The sequence below is a fragment of the Pleurodeles waltl genome, chromosome 6 (assembly GCF_031143425.1).
Source record: "Pleurodeles waltl isolate 20211129_DDA chromosome 6, aPleWal1.hap1.20221129, whole genome shotgun sequence".
Lineage (NCBI taxonomy): Eukaryota > Metazoa > Chordata > Amphibia > Caudata > Salamandridae > Pleurodeles > Pleurodeles waltl.
This window is the reverse complement of record NC_090445.1, coordinates 855,629,225-855,653,273: the sequence shown is the minus strand read 5'-3', so window position 1 is coordinate 855,653,273 and position 24,049 is coordinate 855,629,225.

The following is a 24,049-nucleotide window of genomic DNA, read 5'->3' as shown; positions in this document are numbered from 1 at the left end:
AATACCACTTGCGGTATTTTTTTACATTTTAAGACTGCTGACGGCAAAAGAGCGAACGAGTAAAATGAAGCTAAAACCTAAAGGACGTGGCTTGTCTTCCCTTGGATGAACACGCAGTTCAATTAAAATGAAATTCAGACTAAGCGCTCTCATTTCGAGGAAATAGAGCGCCTTGCTTGATAAGGGAAGCAGATCACATTGGAAGTCTCTCATATAAAAAGCCAGGAGACATTACTTAAATTGCAAAACAATCAATGGGTTACTGAAAGAGTTCTGCTGCAATCAAGATACTTCTTCGTCTTTGTTGTTACCTAGTCTGAGATGAAAGTATTCATTGCTTTCTCCGAGGCGTGTGTGTGGATAGTCAGCAATGGTCCTCTTTACCACACTAGTGTAGCTCAAAATGATGGGGACCCTTTGCTGAATTTCATTAATGAAGGGCTCCTTATGTTCCCATATCTCACGGCTATTAATTTAATATTGACTGAATAGAGGCTCCCTGAAGAGATTGGGCTGTGAAGGGGTGGAGGCCCGCCTGTGCATCAGGAGCTTGTGTTACTCCCTGGTTTTACCACCAGAGCAGTAAATGCTCCCGCAGTTTACTGGTAATGTTCATGACACCAGTCCCTCTTTAAGAGAGGCCCGACGTTTGGCTCAGTAATGGTTCACCCAACCTTCAAGTTACCGATACCTGCTGCACAGGTAACTCCAAGGGGGAGAACGCTCCTGGTATAATGAGTAGGACCCTGAGGGTCCCCATGGAAATGAGGAATTCCCGAGGGGGAATTGGTAATTCTGCATCTGATCCTCTTGTTTCTTCCCATTACATTCAGTGTTTCACCTGGTGGATCCATCTGTCTTTACCAGGTGGACACTTTAGGGGAAATACGTGATATCCACTGGCTTAGTATGGATCTCATAATTCTAATGTGGCTTATATTTCCCACTAGTGGCCCGTCAAAATTGGGCGTGAGTCCTACTCTTCCTTGTTACAGTTTTTAGGTTGAGCCTAATAGACAGTACATGTGTTGTCTCTTGCAAGGCATATAGGTGGTCATTACAACCCTGGCGGACGGTGTTAAAGCGGCGGTAAGACCGCCAACAGGCCGGCGGTAAAAAACATGGAATTACGACTGTGGCGTAAACTGCCAACAAAGACAGCCACTTTAACACTCCGACCGCCACGGCGGTACAGACAAACAGCTTGGCGGTCACCGCCAACAGACAGTTGTCAATGTACCGCTCACAGTATCACAGCCTACCAATCCACCACCTTTTCCGGGGCGGATTCACCGCAGACAAAAACACGGCGGAAACAGGACTTCGAAGGGAAAACGCTCACCTCTACACACCCCACGAGGAATCCAGATGCCATGGAACCAGAGCTGCACTTTTTCCCAGCCCTCATCTTCTTGCTCCTCTACCAGGAGCACAAATGCCGGCGGCGAAGACAATGGGGAGTACTGCACCTACAACACAGGAGATGGGGGAGGGAAAAAACAGGGACACAAACACGCAACACCCCCACCCCCACCCTCACCCACTACAACACACACACAAATACATATTTATACATTATAGGTACACCCCCCAATCCCCCCCGGAAGAATGCAAAGACAAAAGGAAATTAGTGTAACCATTGTAATATATTAAAATCAAGTACACAAAAATATATATATACACCATAAACAAAATATAAACCAATCTTAGTAGTCCAGGTAGTGCTCCAATGAAGTCCGTGGAACACTGGGACCACACGGTATGGGCGAGGCCCACACAAGATCCCTGACCATGACGGAGAGATCACTGCAGGGGCATCAGAGAGCAAGAAAACAGGCACCTCAGGGGGAGGGAAAGGGGGGGCACCTCAGCCAGATGAGTGCACAACACCAAATCCACGAGGGGGCCACATGCCCACTGTTCAATCCTGGGGAGTGTAAAGCCACAGTCTCTCAAGTCTCTACAGTGGGTGGCTTGCCCACTGTTCCATCCTGGGGAGTGCAAAGCCACAGTCTCTCAAGTCTCTATAGTGGGTGGTTTGCCCACTGTTCCATCCTGGGGAGTGCAAAGCCACAGTCTCTCAAGTCTCTACAGTGGGTGGGTTGCCTACTGTTCCATCCTGGGGAGTGCAAAGCCACAGTCTCTCAAGTGGATAACAGTCTCCACTGGTTCTGGGTGGGGGCTGGTGCCCAGAGTGCTTCATTCTGCTAAGGACAGAGGTAGTGGATAACAGTCTCCACTGGTTCTGGAGGGGGCCTGGTGCCCAGAGTGCTTCATCCTGCTAAGGACAGAGGTAGTGGATGACAGTCTCCACTGGTTCTGGAGGGGGCCTGGTGCCCAGAGTGCTTCATCCTGCTAAGGACAGAGGTAGTGGATGACAGTCTCCACTGGTTTTGGAGGGGGCCTGGTGCCCAGAGTGCTTCATCCTGCTCGTGACTGACTCAGTAGCGTCAGTGCCCTTGGTGCTCATGGGCCAGCAGTGCTTGGAGCGGTGGTGCCCTGTTCAGCGGTGCTTGGAGCGGCGGTGCCCTGTTCAGCGGTGCTTGAGATGGCGGTGCCCTGTTCAGCGGTGCTTGGGACGGCGGTGTCCTGTTCAGCGGTGCCCTGTTCAGCGGTGCTTGAGGCGGCGGTGCCCTGTTCAGCAGTGCTTGGAGTGGCAGTGCCCTGTTCAGCGGTGCTTGAGGCGGCGGGCTCCTTTGCAGCGACTCAGCTGCTGGCGGTCCTCTCTCTCCCAGCGGGGCTTGTGCTGGCGGTCCTCTATGTCCCAGCGGGGCTTATGCTGGCGGTCTTCTCTAGCCCAGGGGGGCTTGTGCTGGCTGTCCTCTCTAGCCCAGTGGGGCTTGTGCTGGCGGTCCTCTCTAGCCCAGCGGGGCTTGTGCTGGCGGACTTCTCTGTCCCAGCGGGGATGATGGCGGTGGCCTCCTGGGCAGCTGGGATGATGGCGGTGGCCTCCTGGGCAGTGGGGATGATGGCGGCCTCCTCCGCCGTGCTGCTCTTCTTGTGGCCCTTCCCCACCTTTGAAGGTGTTGCAGCTGACTCCACACTCCCACCGGGACCCCTGGGAGCGGCTTTGGTGGCTGGAGTCTTCCCCCTCTTCCGCCGGGCACTGGCCAACTTCTGATGCTTGACAGGTGGGGGACTGTCCGTGCTGTGGCTCCGTGCCACACTGGCTGCCCTGGTGGCCAGAACACTCCATATTCCGGTGACTACAGGCACCACTGGTCCCGGAGATGTTGTGGCTGAGGTGCTAGGTTGGGATCTGGAGAGTCGGGACCTAGGAGACGGACGGGGTGGGGGAGGTGTGGGAAAGAGGTTAAGGTTGGACAGGAAAAGTTTTGGGAGACACTGGGACGGGTAGCTGTAGGGGGTTTGGGAGTGGAGGAAGAGGTTGTGGTTGTAGGAGGTGTTCGTTTGGTGACTTTGGGTGAAGGTGCATGCGATGGAGGCTGTCGTGAGGTGGATGGCTGTTGGGTGGGTATGTGCCTGTGTTTGTGTATCTTGGGAGGTGGCGTCACAGACACACTGGGAGAGGACGCAGGGGACGTGTGGATGGTAGTGGGGGTGGTGACTGCACGTGAGCGGGTTATTGTGGTGTGTGTGCTGGTGATGGCAGTAGTGGCTGTTGATGAAGTGCATGCAGGTGTGAGTGTACACGAGACTGGGAGGGAGGAGGGAGATGAGGAGGAGGGGGACACAGTGGAGGCAGTGGATGTTGGTGTGTCTGCATGTGTGTGATGCTTGCGTGAGTGCCTGTGGGATGTGTGGTGCTTATGTTTGCCAGAGCTACCCTTGTGTGTTGAGGTGTGTGCATGCTGGTCTGAAGGTGTGCTTGGGATAGGCTGGGGTACAGGGGATTGGGTCTGAGTGGAGGAAGTTGGAGGGGGGAGGCTAGAGACGGGGACAATGGCTGCCATCAGTGCTGAGGCCAGAGTCTGAAAAGCTCGCTGAAGGGCCGCCTGACCAGAATGAATGCCCTCCAGGAATGCATTTGTTTGTTGCAACTGCCTTTCTACACCCTGGATGGCATTCAAAATGGTAGACTGCCCAACAGTGAGGGACCTGAGAAGGTCAATGGCCTCCTCACTGAGGGCAGCAGGGGTGACTGGGGCAGGGCCTGAGGTGCCTGGGGTGAAGGTGATGCCCACCCTCCTGGGTGAGCGGGAACGGGGCAAAGGCTGAGGGGCTGCTGGGAGGGCAGTGGTGGTAGGGGGGGCGGCGGCTGTACCTGTAGATGCGGGGGGCACAGATGTTGCCACCACCACAAGGGAGCTCTCATCAGAGGACGAGTCCGTGTCGCTGGTGTCAGCTCCTGTCCCCGCCGTGGAGCTCCCCTTGCCCTCCATCCCACTGGTGAACTCCGAGTCCGTAGTTTCGCCTTCCATGGACATGTGGGATGCAGCTCCCTCGTGCTCCGGTGCCACTGCTCCTCCGCCTGATGCTAATGCACACAAGAACAGGGAGACCACAAAAAGGGGGAGGACGACAGAAGAAAGACATGTTGAGTGCATGCATTACCACTACTGTTGGCGGACACGACAGACACAGAAGCCCCCTGCACTACGCCGTGCTCTTGGGCTCCACTCTTCAATCCCTGGGACATGGCCTACTAGGCTATGGACGACATCTGCACACATGGATTACACAGGGGCATGACTAGGTGTACTTGGCACTCTACAGAGGTGGGGTGGGGTGCCACATGGCCTGCCTTACGGAGGGACCTTGCCAACTAAACTCGCCCTGGCCTAGGGAAACCCACAGCCCACCTCCCCCACCCAGACACCTCCACTGCACGCTAAATCAGCAGGATGAGAGTGTACTCACCCCCTTGTGGCTGCTGTGAGGCCCTCAAGCGCCCATCCAACTCCGGGTACGCCACCGCCAGGATCCTGAACATCAGCGGGGTCATGGTGCGACGGGCACCCCTCCCACGTTGGGAGGCCATCCCCAGCTGAGCCTCTGCCGTCTTCTTGCTCCAGCGGCGAATGTCCTCCCATCTTTTTTGGCAGTGGGTGCTCCGTCTGTGGTAGACCCCCAGGGTCCGGACGTCCTTGGCGATAGCACGCCAAATATCTTTTTTCTGGTGGGCGCTGACCTACATGATTTGTACAGGGGGAAGAGAAACTTATTACCAACTGCACCGTCACAGTCATTGGCCCCCATCCCTACCCTTGGCATGCGGCACATGCACTTACTGTTGTTTCATGCACGCTGCACTCTCCCCCCTTCTTTCTTACATCCACCCCTCTCCACACAGACATAACCCATACAGCATGCTCCCAGTGTACTTACCTGTTTGTCTGGAGGACTGTAGAGTAGCGTGTACTGGGGTAGGATCCCATCCACCAGTTTCTCCAACTCCTCCGATGTGAAGGCAGGGGCCCTTTCCCCAGACACTCGAGCCATTGTCTCTTCCAGACCAAGGTCACAGCAGCACTTGCAGTGTAGGTCCTCTCCTGTCGAAGATCAGGTATCGAGTGATTGAACAGATAGAAAATGGCGGTCACGTCCTCGGCGGTGCGTACCGTCACCGCCGGCGTACATCGTCATTGGCTCCTGGGACCCATAGGGTCCAATGTTAACCAATGCAGCATTGCGCTGCGGTCTTCGACTGCCTACCGCAACGGTGTACAACGCCAGCGCAGTTACCTCACATCCCATTGTCCCACTTTAGGGGTCAGTCAGCCGCCATTTCAGGGGCCCACATGACTTAATTTTGAACTGCGTCACACATACCTAGGCCTAGACTCAACACACATACAGGCCACTTTTCGGATTATGATTCGTGTTCTGTGTAAGCTGTGGGTATGTACCTCTGAGTTGGTTGACTCTGTGCTTGCTGTTGTCCATCATAGGCACAGTCCGCTGGGACATGTGAGGAGATGGCGGCATCCTGCGGTGTACAGATCGCTGGTGGACCTATCGACAATGGAGGAAAGACATGTGATCATCACATACAGGCTTGACCGTGCCACAATCCATGAACTGTGTACCCAGCTGGAGCCAGACCTGATGTCAGCTATCCGCCATCCCACAGGAATCCCCATCAAGTGCAGGTGCTGTCAGTACTCCATTTCCTTGCAAGTGGGTCATTTCAAACAACAGTGGCCATAGCATCAGGGATGTCCCAGCCTATGTTTTCCAACGTGTTGTCCAGAGTGTTGTCTGCCCTGCTGAAACACATGCGGAGCTACATCGTTTTCCCTCAGGTGGAGGATTTGCCTACAGTGAAAGGTGATTTCTATGCCCTGGGACATATCCCCAACATCATAGGTGCCATTGATGGGACACATGTGGCTTTGGTCCCCCCCCGCAGGAGTGAACAGGTGTACAGAAACCGGAAGAGTTATCATTCTATGAATGTGCAGATGGTATGTTTGGCCGACCAATACATCTCCCATGTTAATGCCAAGTTCCCTGGCTCAGTGCATGACGCCTACATCCTGCGGAATAGCAGCATCCCTTATGTGATGGGTCAACTCCAGAGGCACAGTGTGTGGCTATTAGGTGAGCACCTGGAAGCAAGTCAGTGGGAATGGTTGTCTGGGTCTTACTGGATATTCCTACAGGTTAGTGTGTGTCTAACAGTTGTCCCTCGCCATTTGCAGGTGACTCTGGTTACCCCAACCTGTCATGGCTACTGACCCCAGTGAGGAATCCCAGGACAAGGGCAGAGGAATGCTACAATGAGACCCATGGGTGAACACAGCGGATAATCGAGCGGACCTTCGGCCTCCTGAAGGCCAGGTTCTGGTGCCTCCATATGACAGGTGGATCCCTATTCTACTCACCAAAGAAGGTGTGCCAGATCATCGTGGCCTGCTGTATGCTTCACAACTTAGCTTTGCCACGACAGGTGCCTTTTCTGCAGGAGGATGGTCCAGATGGCGGTGTTTTTGCAGCTGTGGAGCCTGTGGACAGTGAAGACGAGGAAGCAGAAGAAGAGGACATCGACAACAAGGACTCGGTGATCCTGCAATATTTCCAGTGAGACACAGGTAAGAATACAAACCTGCCTACTACATGTACTTTAACATTACTACCTCTCTACTGTCTGTCGTTTTCACCCAGTGTATGGTCACTGAGTTGTCACTTTCCCTTACGATTTCACAGATTTGGGTCCCACTGTGTGACATCTGCTTTGATTCCTCATGGGCTAGAGCTGTGTGACATAGGTATGTTGACATTACAATTGTAAGAGCTTTTTGCGACAGTAATTGATAATACACTAATTTGAAATCACAGACTGACTCCAGATTGTTTTGTTCTTCAAGGGTGTTTATTTAAGTGCTCAATATTGGAGGGGGTTGCAAAATGGGGAGGTGTGATGGTGGAGGTATGTCCATGACAGAGTCCAGTTTATTGGTCTCACAGGTGCATTGCCCAAATGAGCATAGAAGTGGAGCTGGGGCAGTTTGAGGATGGACAGGGTGACAAAGTGGGACAGAAAGATGACATTCAGGGTGGTCGCATTTCTTGGCGGGGGTCTTGGCATCGTTCTCTGTCTTTGTCCTGGATCTCAGGGACCGTTTGCAGGGTGGTTCTCCATCTGCAGGGGGTGGGGTGCTGGTGTGATGGTCCTGTGGCGGTGCCTCCTGTCCACTAGCGCCGGCGGAGTTGGTGGGCAGTTCATCGTCCAGGCTAGTGTCAGGGGCCCCTTGTTGTTCCACAGTGTCCCTCCTGGTGTTGAGTACTTCCTTCAGCACCCCTATGATGGTGCCCAGGGTGGAATTGATGGCTCTGAGTTCCTCCCTGAAGCCCAGATACTGTTCCTCCTGCAGCCGCTGGGTCTCCTGAAACTTGGCCAGTACCGTTGCCATTGTATCCTGGGAGTGGTGGTAGGCTCCCATGATGTTGGCGAGGGCCTCGTGGAGAGTGAGTGCCCGTGGCCTGTCCTCTCCCTGTCGCACAGCAGCCCTCCCAGTTCCTCTGTGTTCCTGGGCCTCTGTCCCCTGAACGGTGTGCCCACTGCCACTGCCCCCAGGTCCCTGTTGTTGTTGGGGTGGTGGGTTAGCCTGGGTTCCCTGTAGTGGTGGACACACTGCTGATTGACATGTCCTGGGGACAGAGGTATGGGCCCGCTGGTGTGCTGGTGTTTCCAGAGGGGAGAAGCTCTGTAGTGGCCTGCGACTGTGTGATGGGAACCGACTGTCCCGAGGTCCCCGATGGGCCGGGCTGATCATTTAGATCCAGTTGGACAGAGCTGCTGTCATCACTGTGGGCCTCTTCAGTTGGTGGTGTGGACATGTCTGGACCCTCCTGTGCGGTGACGTTGGGTAGGGGTCCTGCAGGGGTGTAAAAGCATGATTATTGCATCTGTGTGTACCATGGTGTGCAATGGGTGGTTTACCGTGTACCCTAGTGCTTGCATTCCTGTGTGGAGCCTTGTGTGAGGATGGTTTAGGGGGGTGTATGGGTTTGTGCAGTGGGCATGCTTTGGTGTTGGTTGTCCATGCTTTGTTGTTGCATGCAGGGCTTGGTGTTGGGATGTGTGGTTTGTGATATTGGGATATTTGTGAGGAGTTGGAGTGATGGGGGTGAGGGTGGGGGTATGTGTGGCATGCAGGTTGGGTGAGGGATGAAATAGTGAGAGATTTGACTTACCAGAGTCCATTCCTCCTGCTACTCCTGAGAGGCCCTAAGGATGCAGAATCGCCAAGACCTGCTCCTCCCATGTTGTTAGATGTGGGGGAGGAGGTGGGGGTCCGCCGCCAGTCCGCTGAACCGCGAGGTGGTGTCTTGAGACCACGGAACGAACCTTCCCCCGCAGGTCGTTCCACCTCTTCCTGATGTCATCCCTGTTTCTTGGGTGCTGTCCCACTGCGTTGACCCTGTCTACTATTCTTCGCCATAGCTCCATCTTCTAGCAATGGTGGTGTGCTGCACCTGTGATCCGAATAGCTGTGGCTCTACCCGGACGATTTCCACCATCATAATCCTGAGCTCGTCCTCCGAGAACCTGGGCTGTCTTTGCCGTGCCATGGGGTGGTGAGGGTGATATGTGGGGTGGTGTGTGTGGTGATAAGTGTGCTGATATAGTAGTGTGTAGTGTGAGGTGCGTGGAAGTTATGTGGGTGATGGTGTTGTGTGCCTGTGGATGGTAGTTTGTTGATGGTGGTGTCTCTCTCTGGCCTTCTCTCAGTGATTCTGGTCGTAGGGGTTTTTGGGTGATGTGGGTGTGTGTTTTATATTGGATTGGGTGTGTGGGAGTGGTGTGTGTATGTGTGTCAGGTGTGTGTATTTCGATTTGTCCAATGTGGCTGTGTTTTGTAAAAGTGTGTATTTTGAGGGCGGCGGTGTGTACCGCCAATGGAATACCGCGGTTGAAGGACCGCCGCGTGGATTCGTGGGTCTTGATAGTGTGGGCGTATTTCTGTTGGCGTGACGGTGGAGGTTTTGTTTTCAACAGTTTATCACTGATCTTTGGTGTGGCGGACTTATGTGGGCGTCTGCATTTTGGCGGATTCGGTGCTGTGGGTCATAATAACTGTGGCGGAATTTTGTGGGCGCCGCGGTGTGTTGGCGGTGTTCTGCACGGCGGTAAGTGGCTTTTACCGCCAATGTTGTAATGAGGGCCATAGTAACTTACCAAGAACAGAGTGCTTTGGAGCCCACTCATTTCTTACAACAGGTTAGCTTTCCTTGTCACTCTCATTATCCTGCTTCTTATTTGTCTCCTAGCTTGCCAATCCTGTATTTATCCCTCTAATGCAGTTTTGCCTTTTTACAGTCTCTTTGATTGGCTGGCTTTGGAGCTTCCACTGCTTGCTTTTCAAGCACTACTTTTCCAGGTCTCGCCTGAGACAGTGTATGCACTGTCACTTGCAAGATATTTTTTTAACTAAAAAGGGACTTGGAGCTTACCTCTTGCTTTCCGTTTGTAGGCTTCATTGTCACTCTTATTTGCTGCATCCTGATTGGTCAATTATTATAGGAACAAAAGGTCCCTAAAGGTGGAAGTGTTAGCCTCAACTTCCATGGCGACAAGTATACAAACCATCAGTGGATTGGTTTAACCTGAGAGTGAAACACAATTTATCCAATACATTTCTTCTATTCAATTTTAGCAAATAAATTGAGATTATATGGTGCTCCAAACAGTCCTGTGGCGCAGTGCAAGTGAAAAGGTGAGTATAAAGTGCACAAGTGCTATCCAAAATGCAAATATACATGCAAGTGACTGATAAGGATAAATGGATGTTTGTACAACACTCGGTGTGTAAGTGTTGATATCCTAAATCAACTAAAGACAGTCCACTGAAATAGTTGTTGATGTTTCAAACTCACACAGAGATTATATACACAGGGATCATCATCAGGATTGAAGATTATGTTGGAAGCGCCAAAGCCTTCTGACAGTAACAAGCCCTAACTTCCGCACTTCACCCACCCCAGAATCATAGTACTTGTAAACAATGTGTACTCGTTGTAGCATACATGCAAACAAAAGGACGTGGCACTGCTTAACGGTGGAATAAAATGGCCGCATTTATTGATTTACAAGTGGGTAGCTGCCTGTGAAATATTACATTTCTCTTTCTTTGGTTCAGCGAGCATTTCAATTTTACTGCGCTTCTAGTTTGCGCATCAGACAATGCTATCATCGCGCCTAGTCATACATAGAGCTCCAAACATTTAAAATTGCGTTTCAATAATCAATCATATTTGCGTGAATAGCATTGACGGATCGGCCTTCAAGTCCTGGCCTACGTTTGTCATGTCTGTTCTCGCCCTTGGGTTTGTAGGCAGTCCCATATTTTTGTTTCTTGGAGGGGGCTTACTCCATAGGTTCGTTTTACAATTTCTCTTGAAGGGGGTAGGATTGAGTTCTTGGATTAGGCCCAACTCGCTACCTGTCGTGTACCTGTGCCCTGCCATTCGACCTGGCGGGTTTGGGCTGAGAGTGCAGTGCTCAGCGTACTCCCCTTGGTTGGCCTCCCTTCACCCTGCCGTGAGGCATCCCCAGGTGAGTGGCCTTTCTATGCACACCACCTCACTAGGTGTGCTTCCGGTCCATTTTGTTAAACTTTCCTTAATTACCGCCCTGCTGCTTGAGAGGCTTACGTCTCCGAGCAGCTCCCCCCACCACAAAGTTTTTTTTGTTTTTGTTTTTTATACCATCACCGCAACCAGGTTGGACCAGAATATGCTCATACCTTCTTCTGATAGATGTACTCTGTCTGGTGCATATAGTTCTGGTCGTCATTGGTGTATCAAGCCATGGCGTACGCTTTCCAGCCAGTTAGCCTTACAGTACTTAGCGACTGCAATGTTCAGTTTTCGTCTGGAGTTGTCAGTTGCTTTGTTTGATGTGGCCCCCCATCACAGTATTCTGGGAATAATTTCCGACCAGACGATAGTGGTGTTCCCGCACCGTCTTGTCATTAGTAATAATGATTGCCTGATTTCACTCAGGAGGACCTTTCGTCCGACCGTGGTTAGATCGTTGCCGCCCAAGTGTATAATTATCATGTCGGGAGGTCTTAACGCCGCTTCCAATAAGCTAAGTATTGTCTGCTCGAGCTGCGCCCATTTCATGCCTGGGAAACCCCACCATTTGACTGACTTCATGGATCGCTTTCTCTCTCTGGTACTAGCGTTCTTCTTCCACCATGCGTGAAGTCTGAAAATGAAAGAGTGCCCGATCACCCATATAGCCCTGGGTGGAGCCCCTGTCAATGTAATCACAAACAACATACTTACATAAAATGTGTGCGTATATACTTTTTGTATACGTTGGACCGCCACCTGCCTACGGCTTTGATGGTGCCTTCATCTAGGCCTGAGACTGTCGCTGTTGTGGCTGCCCCTATGCAAAAGAGTGGGAGCCAAAATCTGCTGGGGCCAGACCTCCTTCCTTCAGTGCTTTGCTCATCAGTCCCTTGAACTGGTATTTGCTCAAGTGTTCCCCGTTGTTGTGCCTGAACAGTGGGCCTGGCCACCCTGGGCGCACCGCTATGTAGACCTTCAGAATGCAGACCAGGCAATATTTTGCTTGTCTTATGCATTTTAATACTACCTGAGAGCCCTTTCCCTGCTATTCTGTTTTTGACCGCCTTAGTAAGTGGTGTACCTTATCCTGTTCAAAACTGCAATTGATTGCTTGGAGGCAGTTGTCACCTCTTAGCAGCTTTGCTGATGCGACCAACTCGCTTAGGCGAAAAGCCCCAAAGAATGCTGTGGCAAATGCTGCTTTGAATAAAATTAGCTCGTATTGGTTGGCTGTCACCCTTTCTAGAATGTCTAATAGCTGGGTCAGCTTGTTGAAGTCTATGGGTTGCCTGTTGTCTAACTTGGGACCCTCGAGCCTTTTCCACCCTTTCATTGCGGTTCGGATGTAATGTGATGCTGTGGGGTCTGTGCCCGTCTGCAGTTTGGAGTAGTGTGCTACTGCTGCAAGGTGCGCCTGTGCCCAGGACTTCGCCTTTCCCTGCTGATAAGCCGACATGATGAAGTGTTCTACCGCCGCTCTGGTTGCGACTGGGTCACTGAGGGATTCTAGCCCCCCTATTTCCATGAGAGTTCTGGCATATTTAGCGTACCTTCTGTGTGTCTCTGGTTTGAGTGCGTTATGCACTAGTAATGACAAGTCAGCTCCGCCAGGTCCCATAGGCTTTCAGGATAGGGTGTCATCACTGGGCTTGCCTCCGGGGCTAGCTTCCTGAATCTGTCCATCTGGGAACGAGAGAGAGCATCTGCTCGTGAGTTTTTAACCCCTTGGACATGTCTTGCCCTGATGTCCAGGTTGCCCCTGAGCTGAAGGCTCACTAGGTGCCTCAGAAGTCTTAAAGTATCTGGGCAAGAAGCGGACCCCTTGTTGATGGCCATGATAACGCCTAGGTTGTCTAACCAGAATGTTATCTTCATGTTCTGCAATTGGCCCCTCCATACTGTCATGGCTACCACTATGGGGAATAGTTCTAGAAATGTGATGTTTCTGGTGATCCCCAAACTGTACCACCCGTCTGGCCATTTGCCATTGCACCATTTGCTGTCTAATATGGCCCCGAAACCGCAGCCCCCGCGGCATCAGTATACAGTGTGATCTCTTTGGCTGATATCCAACCCTCACGCCAGATTAGTATGCCGTTGAACTCCGTTAGGAAGGCGTCCCGCATGGTGAGGTCTCTTTTTACTGCTGCGCCTAGTCTGACACGGTGGTGTCTTTCACGCAAACCTTATGTAAGTTTGCTTAAACGCCTGGCGAAAACTCTCCCGGCTGGGATCACCCTGGTCGCGAAGTTAAGTTTACCGACCATGCTCTGTAATTCCCCCAGTGTGGCTTTCTGCTTGCCCTGCAATGTTTTGATCTCTTCCCTTAGCTCCCTCACCTTTGACTCGGGTATCTTTGAGGTTCCCGTGGCTGAGTCTAGCTCGATGCCCAGGAAAATTAGGGACGTTGTTGGGCCCACTGTTTTGTCTGCGGCTAAGGGGACCCCCAAGTGTTTTGCCAGGTGCTGCAAGGAATTCAGTAGGCTGGCACATTCGCCTGTGCCTGCCTTACCCATGAATGAGAAATCGTCCAAGTAGTGCATTCCCCCCCCCCCCACCGGGTGTTTCTTATGTAGGGCCCATTCTAAGAAGGTGCTGAACTGTTTGAAATACTCGCATGCGATGGAGCAGCCCATGGGCATTGCCTTGTCGATGTACACTTGACCATTGTGCTGAAACCCAGTAGGTAAAAACTGTCTGGATGTACTGGTAGTAGCCTAAAAGCCGACTCTATGTCTGCTTTTGCCAACAGTGCCCCTCTGCCGGTGGCCTTGATTATGTCGATGGCGTCGTCTACTGTGGCGTACCCTACCGAGCAGGCATCTTCTGGGATATTATCATTTACCGATGTCCCCTCTGGGAACGACAGGTGATGTATCAATCCGAACTGGCCAGCCTCTTTCTTGGGCACCACGCCTAGTGGGGAGATGATCAGATCCTTTGGGATTGGGAGGGGTAAGGGGCCTTCAATGCGCCCGAGCCTCAGTTCTTTCTTGATTTTTTGGCAAATTATCTGTGGGTGTTCCTTTGCTGATTTCAGGTTCTTTATGGTGCCCCCTACTATCTTTCCTTTCACAGGGATTTTGAAACCTTTCTTTAAAACCCTTAACTAATGTTTCTGCGTCTTTCTTATTGTAATACTCATTGGCTAACTTCCTCATGACTTTGGTATTGATTGGGGAACTGGCAAGGTTCCATGTCCTTTGATATACCACTTGTGTTGTTGACAGCTTGGGACTATTATTTCTTTCTTTTTTCTTTTTTGTCTGCTCTGTGTCTGCTCTTCTTGCATGTTGACGCTGGGTGATCCCCCCCGCATGCTGAGCAGCTGTGTCTAAATCTGCAGCTTTGTCCCCATGTGTCAAATTTCCAGCAGATTGCTTGCGCTCCTTTATCGCCTTGCCCTTTACTGCTGTGCCAGTGTTTGTACTTATGGTAAGATTTGTGTCTCTTGTGCTTCACCTTGGGCTGTGTGTTGCGAAAGGGCTGATCCCCCTTCCCCGCCCAGGAGTTAACTTCCCTGGCCACCATCATTTTATGTATGTAACTGGATACATCCTCTTCATTCCATTCCATTTCAGGGTGCGCCTGCATTTTTAGCCTGAAACTCTTGACATTCTAACCAAGCATCCCCTGGGAATTGACGGTGTGCCTCATGTATTTTGGATTCATACAACCATAGGTCTGCTGCGCAGCGCGGGAATTTCTCAACTATTACGCAGGCCATTATCCTGAAAGCGCTCAGCCAATTTTCAAAATTCCTCTCTTTCCTGGCCCTCTTTCTCTCTCTCCTGTCCTCCTCTTTTTTGTCGCATATGGTAAGATCTAACCCATCAACCTGGATTTCTAGTAAGGTGAAAATATCAATGAATTCTTTTCTCCAAATTCTTTCTTATACAGCTAGCGGGATGGCTGTGGCTAGCCCAGCTGACCTTGTTGTCCTAGCTGGGGGGCCCAGGGATGGTCTTACGTATGACTCTGGGGGGTTACCTGTCGCTAGGGGGGTTCTAGTACCTTACTTGCTGCCCTCGCTGACGTGTCCCATGTGGGGTCCCCTATGGAGGTTTGACCTTTCCCGCCCCCAACTGGCGGGTCGCTTTTCTCCGCATGCCCTGGGCTCGTCCCCTTCTCAGCGTTAGCTACACTTAGCCCTGCGCCGCTCCCTCTTAACAACAAAGGTGCAAATGTTTCTAAGCATTTTTAAATTATTGCGCTGATATGCTCACCTTCAGCTGGTGTGTGTGGCGCACTGCTCTCAGGTGGCTCCCTGGTGGATGGTGGCCCGGGAGGTCAGTCTGTACCCCTCGCTTTCTTGGGTGTCTTCTTCACAGGACCGCCCTCCGTTCTCTGGCGCTTGCTCGCTTTCCGAGGAGGCAGTGGTGACCCCTTGCCGCTTGCTTCAATCACCGGGGGGAGATCACTTGTGTTGGGCTTGTCTGTGTTCTGCATCCCTTCTCCCTTGTCTTCCATCTTAGCGCGCAGCCAGTCCTTCCCCCGTTTTATAGCTTCTGCCCCCATATGTGCGATCATCCTTTCCAAGTCGCCTTGTGGTTCCACCACTTGATCCTCTTCCATTCTGTAGCCTTGGGCTTGTCTTTGCTTATGTAGCTCTGCCCTGGATTGCTGAGTGTCTATTGCACCTTTGCTTGGTGCCTGTTGCAGTAACTCTTCCTCTTTTCTTTCTTTTATTTTTATTGGGTGTGGTTGCGTCGCCCTGAGCAGGCGGTCCCACCTCCAAAAGTTCCTTGAGTTAGGGGTTCTGACCCTGAGCTGTTCGGCAGGCTCAGTTCTTCGTTAACCAACTTCCTGCGGTAAGAGGCAGAGAAGAAAATGTTCGCAAAACCTTGAGGTTACGGTGTGCGAAGACGTAGGTCAGAAGGCAGGGGGTGTGTTCCTTAAAATGGATTTTGCCCGCGGGGTCGCGTCGCCCGTGTCGGGCGATCCCCCGTAATATCGGAAGTCTTTGAACCAGTGCCTGCGGGGTCGTGTTGCTGAACAATGTAACCGTGCTGCTTGGGCTGGCTCAGGGCCACATGGTGCGTTCCTTCCCTTCCGCCTGTGTGGTCACGTAACCTGACTCGGTGGTCCCCCGTACAGACGAGGGGTTGCTAAGATTCTGTATCCGCTGTTGCCTGCGGTGTCACGTCACCCGTGTCGGGTGGTCCCCCTTGCAGGCGGGAGTCGGAATTGGCTCCCGGACGTTGTTGGCAATCCCCCGTGCGAGTCTTTGCACCGGCTTCACCGGACGTTCAGGTGCGACTGTTTGGATGCCCGCCTTTGCTCCCTGGATACAGCTGCGAGCAGCACCTGCGACGACGCGTCCTCTTTAGGATGCCCAGGATGTGTTCGACGACGGACGCGCGGCACCGCGTGGGTTGGAGGCTGGAGTTCGTGGAATATTACGGGTAAGGGGGCTTCGCCGAGCAAGTGTCCTTTTTGCTGGGCTGTATGGGTGATCCGCTCTGGTGAAGGACGGAGCGGAGAGCGCAGCTTACTTGTTGAATGCAGCCTGGTCGATCGCAGGAGTCCGTAGCTCAGGCAGCAGGGTCGCGTCGCCCGGTCGGGCGGTCCCCTGTTCGCTGGACTTGAACTCGATACTTGAAAGCTGGCTCGCTAAAAAGTTTTTGCAAGGAGTGGGCGATGTGCCGGAAGCAGGGTCGCGTCGCCCAGTCGGGCAGTCCCCTGTCCGATGGCAAAGGAGCGCGGCCAACATGAAAAATGGGAGATCTTATTATGGGCTTCGACGAGGTTGCGTTTGGTCTTAAGGGTAGGGGTTCTGCTCCGTCGTCGTTGTTTTCCTCCTTGGTGATAGCGCGTTGCCGTGGGTCATCTGCTTGCCCACCTGGCTGAACTTGTGCTTTTTAACTGTCTCCCCTCTTGCCCCTGCCACCTTCAGGGTGGTGGGGGGCCCTTCCTTGTTGGCACACCATTGGAGGGTTTGAAAAATTCAATACCCTCATTGGCCCACTTTTCGCGCCCTCTCCCCTGACCCGCTGGTCCCGGGGGGAGGAGAAAGGCAGGGAGCAAAACCGGCCTAACCGGTTCTTATGGGTCTAAGCGGCCGTTATGGCGTCGGCCCTTCGAGCACCCTGCGGGGGCGGCCTTTGCTCAACTGATTAGTGTGGCGTAACAGAAAGTCGCTCCAAATCATCACCATGTTATGGGCCTCTAAGTTGGTAGGCCTATCCAAGAGGATGTATAACACTGTTAATAGATAAGTGCGACATCTAGGCCTAAAAAACCACAGCAACCTTGTGTGGCAAATGGATGATTGACTGTTCACTGTTAGTGTTAAGCGTCCATCCAAGTGCGAGCGCTTCTTATTATCAACAACTGTTTTGTCATCAGAATCCGTTAGCAAACAGGGTTGAGAGGATTTAATCAAGTAGCAGTAAAGTTAGGCTAAAGAGATTCCACCTGTGCACCATCATCAGTTGATGTGGCCAAAACCTGGGAGTCACGTAACACTGGACGAATTAAAACATCGCTCATAAAAACACCGTCGGTCGATTGGTGTTTTAATAATACCAAAATAAAAAGACAAATTAACTATTTTCCCTATTTCGCCTACATGGTGGCAGGTTAGTTAACGTTTTCGAAATTATTTAATAAACTGCCCAGGAGCAGCTGAATACCTCCATAATACTTCACATATCAAACCTTAGGGATCACTTACTTTGCACTCCGAAACACCCCGAGACACGTGACGTGCATGAACAGCGCGTGCCACTCTCCCTTCCACATCCCCGTATGTTATCTAGGAGGATCTGCCTGTGCTCGGGCTTTGTGCAAGCGCCACGGGAGTGGAATTAAGGAGCTTCCGCACCAGCTCCAGAGTGGGCGGTGGTTCAGACGCACAAGGTAATGTGCATATCCCGCTGTGAAAACAGCCTGCACGTCCTTCCTTCTGAAAAATCCTGGAGCCTTTGAACGCCTCTCCTGAAGGCATCTTTCAGCTCTCTACCTGCCTCGTGCATTAGTAATAAAGAGAGGACACAGCGCGCCTCTGACGCTCCTCCGCCTCAGAGCCACTGCGAGGCTGCGGCGGGCCTTGCTCCACACGGCCTGAACTACTAAACGCTTTCCTGAGTGTTCACGGTACTTCTTCTAATGAGAGCGTGCTGACTCTTCCATTGGCGGCCTGCCGGCAGAGGAATTCACACATACAAATAGACACGACCTACCCCACGGCAGAGCGTCAAGTGACATCAAGACCTTGGGCACATTAGCTGGAAGAATCTATTGGATTAGAGATGGTTAGGAGTTTGGCAAAGCGTTTCAAGAGATGTATATTTTATGTGAGCGACTGTTGTTTTCTTGTGCGAGTGCCCATACCACTGGCTTCTGACCAGTGAATCTGTATTGAATTGTTTATCAGTGTGCAACTCATGCAATATTCAGTCTGCGGGAGCAACTATTGAGGTGGCGGTATAGGCTTAAGCTTCTGTGGTGCTGGTGAGAGTGCATCGGAGCAGGGGTGGCTGAATTCTCATCCTCATATGTGCCACCGCAGGAGAGGGATCTAACTGTAACTGAATCCCTCCGGTCCATTACTTAATGCCTTGCCTAATGAGATGAGATTTCTGCGTAGGAAGGATTTTACTTCCCCCGTTGTGAGGTAATCAATGCTGACGAGGAGGTACAAGTTTGCTGAACACTGAGTTGTCCCTGAATTTCAGAAAGAGATCATTTAAAAACGTCACCATACCTACCCTTTAGAATTCCTCTTGAAGTGTTATCCTAGGATCAGATGATGGGCTTCACAGACAATATCAAGGTATTCTGTATATCACTCTATCGAATGCACAGGATTGCACTGGTAACAATTTCCTCCACTTCTTCCAAAGGCAGACCAGCTTCTACATTTTTTCAAACTACAATAAGAATGTGTGGTAAATGTAGATATATCTTGGCTAGGACCGGCTACTCTTGATGAAAGAAAAAAGTCTCTTTGCATATATATATTTTACTTGGTTTTCTTAGCTAAGTTGCGATGTATAAATATTTAAAGGTATTCATTTCATTAATATTTGAAATATGTTATTTTCTGTTTCTTAAATTAAAAAACATTGAGGTTTATGCTTTCTTGGTTGAGGTAGCTGGCATATTGTTCTGTTGTTGCAATGCTACTTGTCCTGATAGTTCCATGCCTTATTTCTCAAAGTGCCTACCTATGATCCCCATGGTCCTCTTCCTGTTGTCCTCAGTGTTCTTGTCTGACATGCCGTGGGTCTTTGCTTGCCTACTTCAGCTGCTGGTGTAAGACTCCTTGCATGCTGCTCTAAGGGCCAGATGCAGGAAACGGATAGCGAGTCGCAAACGGCAAAAATTGCCGTTTGCGACTCGCTAATCGTGTTTCCCTATGCAGAAATGCATATTGCGAGTCGGTACCGACTCGCAATATGCATTTCAGAATCGCAAATAGGAAGGGGTGTTCCCTTCCTATTTGTGATTCGGAGTGGCATGCAATACCATTTGCGACCGCATATGCGGTCGCAAATGGTGTCGCAGTTACCATCCACTTCAAGTGGATGGTAACCCACTCGCAAATTGGAAGGGGTCCCCATGGGACCCCTTCCACTTTGTGAATGGACCCACAAATATTTTTTCAGGGTAGGTAGTGGTCCAAGGGACCACTACCTGCCCTGAAAAAAACCCGAAACTAAAGGTTTCGGATTTTTTTTAAAGTGCAGCTCGTTTTCCTTTAAGGAAAACGGGCTACACTTAAAAAAAAAAAACTGCTTTATTGATAAGCAGTCACAAACATGGAGGTCTGCTGACTACAGCAGGCCTCCATGTTAGCGAGTGCCCATAGTCGCTATGGGGCCGCAATTTGCGACCCACCTCATGAATATTAATGAGGTGGGTCATTGCGACCCCATAGCGAGTCGCAGACGGTGTCTGAGACACCGTTCTGCATTGGAAATTGCGGCTTGCAATTTGCGAGTCGCTCCGACTCGCAAATTGAAAGTCGCAATTCCCAACTTTGCTACATCTGGCCCTAAGCCCCTTAACTTTTTTGTATGAGCCTTTGCTAGCTCACGTGGATGCTTGGTGTATGTGACGCAAGGGCATTTGGGGTCAGATGTGCTAAGGGTCTATTTTAAAAACCGAATGGACTCTGATTGTGTAACTCTACCTACATATTATTAGGTTGGCTCACAAAATCAACATTTGCAGGGGGTTATAAAATGACCCGTCTAATGAATATTAATTAGGTAGTTTGCAACTCTGACCTGCGACTGGCTACAAACACAGGGATTTTGGCCTTAAGGACACAGCAGACAACCATCCCTGTGTCCCAAACAGGATGCTTTTTTATTGAAACAGCCTGAGTTCTTTGTAGGAACACGTGCTCCTTTAACAAAAAATTGTAAGTGTCCTCTTTGGTAAAACATCAGTGAAGGCAGGACTGGTCAGTTGGACCACTCCTTAATCCCCTTCAGGCTGCTAACAAGATTCACTTTGCAAATCAGTTATTACCTCTTTTAACAGTTCCATAACTGGTCAATGATTTGCAACTAGAACTGTAGTTCCAAACCATTGATATAAATCATACTGAATAGCAATTTGAAAGAAATTCCTCTTTCATTCCACTTCCAAATTGTGATTCGGTAGGGATCACAGAGCCGGAAAACTTTACCGAATTATAAAATTGGTTTTGCACATTATTAAAAGAAATGTTATAGCAACAAATCAAGTGATTATGCGAATTGCTGCGTTTGCAATTGCAAAATTCTTTAGTACATCTGGTCCTTGGTTCTTAAAAGCATTTTGAGCCACCTTGGACTTAACCAAGTGATTGTTCCTGTCTTCTGGAGGAGCCTGACCATAGCTTTGCATTCCAGAGTGCAACACACCAACCAACGAGCAATGGGCAACATATGCTTAGGGCTTTTCTTTCAAGAGAATGCCTACCAAAGGCAACAAAACCCTCTCTGAGAAGCCTGCAAACATCCACATTATGCAGTGGAAATTTATTGAAAGTAGGAAAGGCAAACTAATCTGCTGTTTGCCATAGAAACCTCACAAAGCTGCATTCAAGAAATGCAGGTTCTTGAAACAACATTGCTCTTATGAAAAACGGAGTGTCACTCACCGGAGCAAAATTCCTGTATTGATACTAATCATCCTGTTATTAGTGATACGGTTTGAACGGAGTTTAGGTTCAACAATCACACAATCATTGTGCGCACACGTACAAAATGATACAGGTGGCTGTATCAAAGGTTTTCTTTTTAAATGTGTAGCCATGTTGCACAGCATCAAATATGCTGTGCAGCATAGCTAATAGAAATCATCAAAGACAAATGGTCCCAAAGATGAGAGCAATTGGCTTTACCAATGCTTGTTTATAACCACTATTAGAGAAGGTCTAATGTGGACTCGCTCTGCCACCTTGGAGAGAATTGAAAGCCCAAATAAATACTGTCCCCACAATGCACTATTGGTAGCGAGACAGTAAGTACAGCTGCCAGATGAAAGTGACGAGAAAACAGCAAATGCACACTCATAGAGTTATAAAGCAGTAAACATTTAGCAACCAAGGCTCAAGTAAAGGAAATATATTCAAGGGTCCTCCTCTCAGATCCTGCCTTTACATGCAAGTGGCAGTACTGAGTGCAGCCTCTCAGACTGATGAGGGGATCCTTCATGAGTTAACATGGAGAGGAGGAGCATTCTTGGCCTTCTTTCTCCACTTTTGACTCCTGCTTCTCCACTGTGGGCGCACACAATGTCCACCTAGGACAATATTACACTAAATGCCTGGGAGGAGCAGTAGGCCTGGGTATTTGCTTTCTGCACCCCCAGGACACCTTGGTATTACAGTAGGGACTACACATGCTTGCACAACCCTGTCTGTAATATAGGTCACATTGGTGCTACATGTGCGTCAGCACAATCTCAAGGGGGAATTCCTTTATTTGCATGGGGCCACATTGCCTCATTCCCACACCATATTACAGGCACAAGCCCATGGAACGTTGTCACAATCCTCTGTAAGATGCCACTAACCACAGTGTACCAGGAGTGCGATGCTGTTAAGCTTTGGTTAAGTTATTCCTCTCTTATTGCCATCTCAGAGCTCCGGCTCTCAGTGGTACCATCCTACATATAAGCTCCTACTCCTATTATTGCTACAACGGCTAACTTCATTTATATTGTGGCTATTGCCCAGTGGTCCCCAAGCACTTTCCAGTGGTCTCCACGTACTGACTCTTGACATCATGCATCTTAGTCAGCCAGGAGAAGACATTTGCCACAGTTATGGAATTTATCATTTCATCAATCCCAGAGTATACCACAAATATATTTCAACTACCGATACGTCTTTTTAATTAGAATAATGTATTATTCAATGATATAGCAATATCTCAAATACTCATCACAGGATCACTCAGCATAGATGGCGGAAAGCAATTTTTGGGAGTGAAAGTAATTAATAAAGCTGAAATAAACATCTTCCCGCCTTCTTAATTCAGAAGTCTGCATTCCATTTTACTTAAGGCTGGCTCTCCATCACCTTACTATTTATTTATATTTGTCCATTCTTTCGAATTGCTCCTTGACATTAGCAATAAATCAGCACTTTAAAATGCACTGTACAAAGAGGTAAGTACAAATAGCATTTCTGCAGGATGGTCTTCCTAAACCACACACTAATGGAACACTGCAAAGCACGCATAAATCCAGTGGAAAATCAGACTAAAGGGTGCTCAGCCTTCTTGCTGCAAACAAACACAGACAAATGCACAAGGACATACATACCATCACACAGGGGCCCTGCATACCAATAAAGCAGATTTGTCACTTGCACTCCAAGCATGACAGGAGCAATAAAAAATCATGCTACAGTGCAAAACAATTTAAAAAGAATTGTTTGTGTATGCAAGGAAGAGAGTTAAAGAAATAAATGTGTGATGAGGGGTGACTGGTACCTTCTGAAAGTGGTGGGGCAAGTCAAGTGCCCCAACACTGCCCAAGAAAACAAATAAAACACTACTCTCCAAAACCCTTATGAGAATCACCCCTCCCTCCAAAAGTCCAAAATAAAATACCCTCTCCCTCCAAAACCCCAAATAAAAACATACCACTAACTACAAAATGAAACACAACCACTACACTTACATGCACTGCACATTTGAAATAAAATAAAATAAAACAGCACTTAACCCTGGGCTTCGCGTCATCCTCGTGTTTTTCTGCTGTCTCTTCTATAGAGGAAGAGCTCCCCAAAACAATCCAGACACTACTCCCATGCTGTTAATCAGCATGAGAGAAGCGCCTGGTTTGGATGGAGCAGGCTGTCTGGATGTTCCTCCAGACCCCAGAGCCATGTGCTTGGTCTCCACTTAGTGGAGAGCTTCAAAGTGAACATGTCACTTTGTCAGGCGCAAAACAGCTGGCCAAAGTGACATGCACACTTTGGAGCGACCAGTCTGCCCTGCTTCTGTCGTTTGCTGCTGACATGCCCAGCATGTCTCTGGGCTGGCACAGCTGTAGTGCGCACTGTGCCAGTAAAAATGAAATTACATTGTAATCTTTTTGTCATTTTATTTTTGCCTGCGTGGCTCACATCAGGCGGTGGAATGACGCTCCTCGACTCTTGAGAAGAAACTACTGTTATGGTGTGTACTTTTTATCTGTCAAATATTCCCTCAGTCTTTTCAACAGACGGGACAGACACTCCCACATAGCTAAAAAAAGGAGATGAGACTAAAATACACTTGTGGGGTCCCCAAGATGTGATTGACAATTTCTCATGCCAATTACGAAAAGTTGCTAAACTCAAGAAGCTAATGGCTTAAGGAGGCTGAACAAAAAACCCTTTAGAGTATATATAGAAGATAAAGGCCCTCATTCCGACCCTGGCGATCCAAGGCCGCCAGGGCCGCGGGAACGGAAGCACCGCCAACAGGCTGGCGGTGCTTCATTGCCCATTCTGACCGCGGCGGTAAAGCCGCGGTCAGAAAAGGGGATCCGGCGGTTTCCCGCCAGATTTCCCCTGGCTGGGCTGAACCTCCATGGCGGCGCTGCAAGCAGCGCCGCCATGGGGATT